This window comes from Helianthus annuus, chromosome 6 (assembly GCF_002127325.2).
Source record: "Helianthus annuus cultivar XRQ/B chromosome 6, HanXRQr2.0-SUNRISE, whole genome shotgun sequence".
Lineage (NCBI taxonomy): Eukaryota > Viridiplantae > Streptophyta > Magnoliopsida > Asterales > Asteraceae > Helianthus > Helianthus annuus.
The window spans coordinates 44762301-44771160 of NC_035438.2; positions in this window are offsets into that span (position 1 = coordinate 44762301).

An 8860-nucleotide genomic window follows, 5' to 3' on the forward strand; every position below is an offset into this window, starting at 1 on the left:
TTATGTGCGCAGGTTGGTTCGTGAATATGAAGTGATCGAGTTGAAGGTTATTGTGTGGACCCAGCTGTGTTCAGCTTTGGGGGCCTTACAATGTTTATTTACCATGCTATCGATATTTTCGTGTTTATGTGGGCACGTAGTTTTGTTTTGGCATTTTGTAGGTTTTGGTTGTGTTTTTGACCCGGCTGTGCACTTGGTTGTGACGAGCCTTGGAGGTCTACAACGTTTCCTAAGGTCGAGCGATTGGTGTTTTCGTGTATGCCCAAAGTAATATATGCAGTTGTGACAAGAAATTTGCATGAGATAGAGATAGCCAAACACTTCTTGTATTACTATAAATGTGTTGGCAATTCAGCCGTTGCGATTACATAACCCTTTGATTGTTTACATATAGCACTTTCTCAATTGTTGAGCGTTCCAAGTTCGTGGAACCTCCTTGTTGTCAATGGTGCGTAGCTTATAGGCTCCCTTTCCGAGTACTGCATCCACAACATACGGACCTTCCCACTTGGGAGATAGTTTTCCGGGTTTTTCGGCGTTGGAAGCCTTATTGTCTCTCAGGACGTAATCTCCTGGGTTGAAGGTGCAGTTTCGGACTTTGGAGTTGTAGTACTTCTCCAGCTTTGTTTTGTACTTTGCTTCATTGATTGCCGCCATCTCTCTTCTTTCTTCTAGGAGGTCCAGGTCGATCCTCCTTTCTTCTTCGTTATTGATCAGGTTCATGGATAGCATTCGTGGTGACGGAAATCCTATCTCCGCCGGTATTACTGCCTCGGACCCATAAACTAAGCTAAACGGTGTCTCTCCGTTGCTTGTTTTCGGCATTGTTCTGTGGGCTCATAATATGCTGGGCAGCTCATCAACCCAGCCTCTTCTTTTCTCTCCCAATCTTGCCTTGATACCATCAACGATGCTCTTGTTAACGGCTTCCACTTGACCATTCCCCTGCGGGTGCGCAACCGAGGAGAAGGTGTGCTCAATGTGTAGTTCTTTGAGCCATCGTTGAAGATCGTCTGCAGCAAAGTTCGTCCCGTTGTCGGTGATGATTCTTAACGGTAGTCTGAAACGGCATATGATCTGTTCCCATATGAACCTTTTAACGACAGTGGATGTGGTTGATGCAAGTGCTTTCGCCTCTACCCATTTTGTAAAATAGTCGACTGTGACTATTATGAATTTCACTACGCCTGGGGCTTCTGGGAAGGGGCCAACCATATCTATTCCCCACTGTTGAAAAGGCCACGCCATTGTGACTGGTACCAATTCATTCTTAGGGCGCATTGTTTTGGGAGCATGTCTCTGGCACCCACTGCACTTTCTCAATTCTTTTACTTCGTCTAAGTGCATCCCGGGCCAGTAGTATCCGGCGTTCATCACCTTTGCTACCACCATTCTTGGTCCAGCATGTATGCCGCAGATTCCCTCATGCACTTCTCTGATCAAATAGTTTGCGTCTTCGGGGTCGACGCATCTCAACAACGGCCCAAGGTATGACTTTCGGTATAAGATTCCATCAACCATCTGATAATGTTCAGCCTTGTATTGGATTTTCCTCGCTTCAGCTTTGTTCTCTGGTAGTATCCCAGATTGAAGGTGCGCGATTATCGGAGTCATCCACGACGTTGTTCCTACCTGAATGACGCTTACTTCCCTTAGTGGCACTGATGGGTTGCTCAAAACTTCTATGCGCACATCCTTTGCTAGGTGTTGAAAACTTGTAGATGCGAGCTTACTTAGCGCGTCTGCCGGATTATTCTCGCTTCTGTTGATGTGGTGCACCTTGTAGGAATAGAAGGTTTGCAGCAACGTCTTTGCTTGATTCAGGTAGAGCGCCATTACATCTCCTTTAGCCTCGTATTACCCATTGATTTTCCCGGCCACTAACATGGAGTCTACATGCGCTTCGATGTGTCTAACTCCCATTTTGATTGCCAATCTTAAACCAGCAAGGAAAGCTTCATATTCGGCCTCGTTATTCGTGCTTTTGAAATCCAACCGTATGGCGTACGTGAATTCATGTTTGTCAGGGCTCACCAACCGAAGCCCTGCGCCTGCGCCGTCTTCGTTAGACGCGCCGTCTGTGTATAGTAGCCATGGTTCTTCTACTTGCTGCTTTTCGGCTTTCTCCATTGCTTTACACTCTCGATCTTTGTTATCAGGCACTTCTGTCATGAAGTCGGCCAGCACCTGGCCCTTGATTGCTTGTCTTGGCCTGAAAACCACATTATGGCCTCCCAGTTCTATTGCCCACTTGTCTAACCTCCCAGAAATCTCTGGCCTTGCGAGGATGTTGCCAATATTGTAGTTTGTTAATACATGAATGACGTGATTGGCGAAGTACCTGCGTAACCGTCTTGATGCATGGATCAGTGCGAGCACCAGTTTCTCCATTATGGCATATCGGGTTTCTGGATCGGTCAGGGTACGAGACACATAGTAAACTGGTGTTTGGACACCTTGTCGATCAACAAGTAAAACTGCTCCTACTGCTCTGTCGGAGGCTGAAAAATATAATACCAAGGGTTCTCCCTTGACTGGTGCAGTCAATGTTGGCAATCTGATGAGGCAATCTTTCATCTCGTGGAATGCGCTCTCGGCTTCCGGAGTCCATTGAAACTGGCTTTTCTTCATGCTATTATGTAGTGTTTTGATAAACGGGAAAGACTTTGCTGCGTGATTGGCCAGGAAGCGGTTTAGTGCTGCCAGACGTCCTGCCAACTTCTACATTTCTTTGATGGTTGATGGTGACGGCATTCTCTCGATCGCTTGTACCTTCTCAGGATTTACTTTGAAACCATCTTTCGTAACAATGAAACCCAGGAATTTTCCTTCTTCCATGCCGAAAGAACATTTCGCTAGGTTTAGCTTAATACTTACACCACGCAGCGTATCGAATGTCTTCTGAATATTCTCCAGCATCATGCTTTCCTCTTTACTCATAATCACCAAGTCGTCCATATACACTTCGATATACTTGCCGATGGCATCTTTGAACATTTCATTCATCAGTCTCTGGTAGGTCGCCCCTGCATTCTTTAGACCGAAAGGCATTTTGGTGTAGCAGTATAGCCCTGTCGGCGTGCGGAATGTGGTTTTGTCTTCGTCTTGGACGGCCATCTGCACCTGGTGGTAACCCTTGTAGCAGTCAAGGAAGCACTTCCATCTGAATGTTGCTAGCGAATCAATCTTTTCATCACTGTCTGGTAAGGCGTAACAGTCACGCGGGCATGCCTTGTTCAGATCCTTGTAGTCTACACACATTCTCCAACTACCGTTTGGTTTCTGTACCAATACTGAGCTCGCCACCCATGTTTGGTATCTGACTTCTCTGATGATACCCGCATTCAATAGCTCCATAACCTGCTCTTTCATGGCATCGTGTTTTATGTCTCCCAAGTGGCGCTTGGCATGTACCACCGGTTTTGCTTCTTCTGAGACGTTTAGTCGGTGTTCTGCTATGTGCCGTGGAACACCCACCATGTCAGCTGGTGTCCAGGCGAACACATCCATGTTTTCGAACAACAACTTTTTTAGCGCCGCGCGCGTTAGATCGGACATCGCAGGTCCCAAGGTGACTGTTTGTTCTGGGTAAGCGTTGTTCAATACCCATTTTTTCTGCTTCCGTGCGTGGTGCTGGTTTATTTGCCTTTGCAGGTCTGACTTCATCTGTTGCTAAGACTTCTTTGCTTGCGTATCTTATTGCTATCCCTGTTTCTGTTGGGAATCCCACAGCTGAATGTGGTCCAGAGCAAATCATACTAAAGTCTCCTTAAGACTCTCTCCCCAAGAGGATATCATGTCTTGAATGTGCGGGCAACACCATGAACGTGACTTCTTCTGTTCTTGAATTTCTTCCGTCCGAGAGTAACACCGGGAATGATATCTGGCCGAGAGGAAAGACGGCTTCATTGCAGAAACCAGTTAGTGGGTAATCGACTGGTTCCAAGCGCGCCTTGTCCTCTTGGTCGAATTGATTAAAACATTGTTCATATATGATGTCCGCGGTGCTCCCTGGATCGATAAAAATGTAGTCGGTTTGGTAGTGACCAATTACACCAGATATTACTATGGGTCTCCTTTCTCTTGGACCTCCTCTTACAACAGGGAAAACAACTTGTCTTTCGCGCCACGAGTCATCTTGTGTGCGCTTGTTATAATTTCTCCTTGGCCTTCACAGACCCCCTTGAACCATGTGGGTTTCTAATTTCCGGAGCTTTTTGTCATCTGGCCCTTCTTCTCTTCTTTGAATCTGGCGGTAGTCGCGCTTTCCACCCTTTATCAGATGAGTGAGCTTTCCGTCTCTCAAGGCCCTTTCTATTTCCTGCTTTAAGCTGAAGCAGTCATCGGTTAAGTGGCCTGTGTCCTTGCGGAATTCGCAGAAGAGATTTGGGTCTTGACCCCTTTTGTTTCGCATCTGCAGGGGTGGTTTGAACTGATGATTTTCGGTGGACAAGACCTCGGAAGGGGTCTTTGTTAGAGGTGTCCACTGTTTCTCCATGTTTTCTCTTTTTAATTCTTTCCGGTGGGTTATCTGGTTGATTGTATGGCACGCGTCTTCTTTTGCTGGGCTTCTTTCTCTATGACCGGACGCTTTCCATGGTTGGCCTCTGCCCTTTTTGTTGTGCCGGTTATTATGGTTATATCCGCGTTGACGGTGATCATCACCGGTCAACTGTTTGTCTATTTACGCAATGGTCTTGGTTGCTTCAATGAAGGTTTCCCAATCTTTGGGTCCTCCGTCTCTTCCTTTTACTAGTTTGATTAGATCGTCGCATTTGACTGCCCTCATGAAGTGCACGCGCATCATCCTCTCGCCTACATCCCCAATTTCCAGACATTCTTTGTTGTATCTGGTGATGAAATCTTCCACGCTTTCGTGGTCTTTGCGCCATATGTTCAAACAATCAACTAGATCTCTGGTGTATCTACGTTGCTGGGAGAAGTGAGCAAGGAACTTTTCTCTAAAATCGATCCATGATTTGATCCTTCCTGTTGGTAAGCTGTCAAACCAAACGCGCGCTACGCCGACGAATGTTTACGCAAAAAGATGACACCAAGTTGGTAGATTCCATCCACCTGTTGTTCCTGAGCATTAAAAACCTGGAGGTGATCATCGGGGTCTGTCAAGCCATTGTATTTGCCCACGTTGTGTGGCAATTTTATTTTGTCTATGGCGGCTGTGGCAATTTCCTTGATGAATTTTGAATTTTCAGCCATGTCGTCTGGACGATAGCTCAAGGTGTAGTCATGTTCTGCTTTTGGGTTGTACCGTGCGCGCTTGGGCGGTTTGTATGCTTCATGATCTGGGTGCAATCTGCTGAATATTGTGCTTTCCCCCTTGTACGTCGGGTCTTCTTCTTCATCGTCCCATTCAGCGTTCATGTTGCGCGCGCCCAAACGGCTTTGAATTGGCCTTCTTTGAGAGTGTTGTACGTAATTGCTTTATGTTTCGCCATAAGTGTCGCGCGTGTCGTGCGCACTTGGTTTTCTGATGTTTGGCACAGGTCCCTTCTCTGGGCGCAAGTTCCATGCATTGTTCTGCTGAGTTGTGTGCGTACTCAGAGATCTTTGTGGTGGGGTAACAAATGCGGACTGGTTGGCTTGCGCTTGAAGCAAAGCTTGCTGTGCGCTAAGTTGTGTGTAAACGATATTTATAGACGCCATCTGTTCGGCATACCAGGAAGCCAGAGTTTTTCCTTCGGGTAGCCCTAGGAATATCGTTTACACACAACTTAGCGCACAGCAAGCTTTGCTTCAAGCGCAAGCCAACCAGTCCGCATTTGTTACCCCACCACAAAGATCTCTGAGTACGCACACAACTCAGCAGAACAATGCATGGAACTTGCGCCCAGAGAAGGGACCTGTGCCAAACATCAGAAAACCAAGTGTGCACGACACGCGCGACACTTATGGCGAAACAGAAAGCAATTACGTACAACACTTGACGGGTGGTCCGTAGGACAACCCTTAAATGGGCTAAATATGTGCACAACTCATGCTTTATTCGGTTAATTGTGGGAATTTGGTAACTACGATGCGTTGGTATTTGCAGGTGTTAAAGTGCATAAAAGTTAGATGATATGAAGTTTGGATGGATGCTAAATGATCGTGGAAACAAGAAGTGTAAATTCCACTTGTAACGAAGCAAACAAAGAAAAGTATAACATACAGCACCGTAACCTACGGCTCCCAGCCGTAGGTTACGGCTCCCACAATTTGCCAAAAGATCCCGCCGTAAAACAGGAGCTGCCAGCCGTAGGATTTAGCTTCTCGCCGTAACCTACGGAAGGCGGCCGTAGGTTACAGCCCCATGTTGACCCGTTGACTACCCTGCTCGCCGTAACCTACGGCTGGGAGCCGTAGGTTACGGCTTCGACTGAAGTTTTCTTGTAACTTCCTCATTTAATGCTGCTTTCAAGATGTTTTATGGGACTTATCATTGTCATTCGGTTACCACCTGCTTGTGAACGAGAATTGGAGGATTTTTTGAGATTTTGGAGCTTGAAGAACAATAGTAATCTTTGGTTTTTATGTTGGTGAATCCTTTGAACATTGAAACTTTTGTTATGATGTTGCTTCAAGCCATGCATGGCTAAACACTCTATGGTCATCCTAGGTTGAAGGTTTGTTTGAGACAATTGTGTTTTGATTCCGTATTTCTAGAATGGTAAACTTTATCTATGTCTTGTTTATCATGGTGTGTGATTGCTTATTTGTAAATTGTTGATTCTTATGATATTCTAGTTTGAAACCATACGTTCTTGGTGCCGTTGGCAATCGAGATATCATGGGTAGAATTAGGATTGGGTAAGGGTTGATTGGTCATCGGGTAACAACCTCACGTTCTAGGAATCTGAGTACTTCGTTCCCTTTTATCACAACAAGTAATTACACATGAACTATGTCTATGTAGTTCTTTCTAGTGGATGATAGCACAAACGTTGAAGCAAACCGGAAACTTAGGATGGTCATTTGTCTCTAAATTGTTTACAAACTCAATTCTCATTTCGCAAATTAATTAGTAATCTTAGTTTTAAACACTAATCCAATTAAACCAACTCTTGAACTTTATTTTCTTGCATTTAGTCTAATTTAGTTAATCTAGATAAATTCTCAAATAGCACATATTCCACAAACTCCTTGTGTTCGATACCCACTTGCCACTAACTATTTAGTAGTAATTGGATTAAATTTGACTGTGACCACGACATCACGTCAAATTTTGGCGCCGTTGCCGGGGAGTAGTGCGCAACGTGTGTTATTTTTGTTTTTCTTAAGTTTGTTATTTTTCTGGTTTACACGGGGCGTGTTAGTGTGCAGGTATTTACAGGTGCATGCGTACTAGAAGCTCTCACAAGATTTCACCACTAGTGTTTGATCCAGAAATCGAACGAACTTTGAGAGCAAATAGGATTTTACTAAGAGAAAATACAATCAGCGGTTCACCAACAACACCAATTACACCGATTACACCACTTCGATACATGGATCCACCACCCACTACGGGTGAACCTGTTCAACCATTCATACCAACATCCACTCAACCTTCACCAAATACCACCATTCCAACCAATACCACCGAACCCATTATACTTCAAAATGTCACACCAACCAACACCACACAACCCATTACTACTCAAGAAGAACCAACCATTACCTTCAATCCTTCCACTACTATACCACCATTATCCCATTTCTTTCCGGGTGCGGGTCCATCATACTCAAGCCATACCATAGCACCGAACTCGACCATTTTTCATGCTTCATCATTTCGACCATTGAATCAACGTGATGAAGTTTGGATGCAAAAGGACGAGGCCCCGTGATAAAGCTATTCAAACTCTGACTACTCAAATGGGTCAACTTGCGAGTGAAGTGGCAATTTTGAAGAAAGCAAAAGGCCAGCTACCAAGTGACACGGTGATAAATCCCAAAAACATTAAAAGTGTTAACATCAATGTGGTAAGTACCGTTCCTAATAGAGAATTCAATGAAACATTTTTAACATCTTCTTGTCAAGTGAATGCAGGTTTGGAAAAGGATGCCGAGGTTGAAACGGACAGAGAGCATGGAGCACCAATCATGCCTATTCGTGTGGGAAAATTAAAAATCCCTCACGCATTGTTGGACTACAGGGCAAGCATGAGTGTGCTACCAGGCGATCTATACGATATGTACGACTTTGGTCCGCTTGAAGATATAGACACCTTGGTGAGCTTGGCGGATGAAAGTTGGAGGCGTCCACGGGGAATGGCTAAGAATGTTATGATTCGGTTGGGAGAATTCAAATACCCAGTGGATTTTCTAGTTTTAGATTATGCTACTTCCACAATGGCGTCACAACAAAGGGTGATTTTGGGTCGACCGTTTCTCTATACGGCAAATGCTCAAATTGATTGTAAAGAAGGAATCATTAACATGACCGAAAGGAACCGTAAGTTTTCATTTAATGTTCAGACGAAGATGATTAGTTACGAGTTTTTTGAGGCGGATGATAGCGGGTTTAGTGAAAAGGTGTTCCAAAGAATGAGAAGAAATCACCCACCGGATCATGAAGAAGAGCATATTGGTTCAAGCAAGAGCGTATTTGATTATCCACCAAGTCAAAACAAGATATATGCATTTTGCTCAATGGCACAAGGAAGTGATGGACATGGCAGAAATCGCTTCTTTGAGCCACCTTAAATGGGGGTGGCACGGTCTGGCTGAAGACTCGAAACTTAGTGCTGCTCGGGAGGCAACCCGGGGTTTTATATTGATCTTGCTATTTTTATCTTTCTATGTTTCAGGGCCATGGCGACATTCAAGTGTGGGGAAGATGTACGGATATTTGGGTGAAAGTGGTGATAGGAAGTCTGAT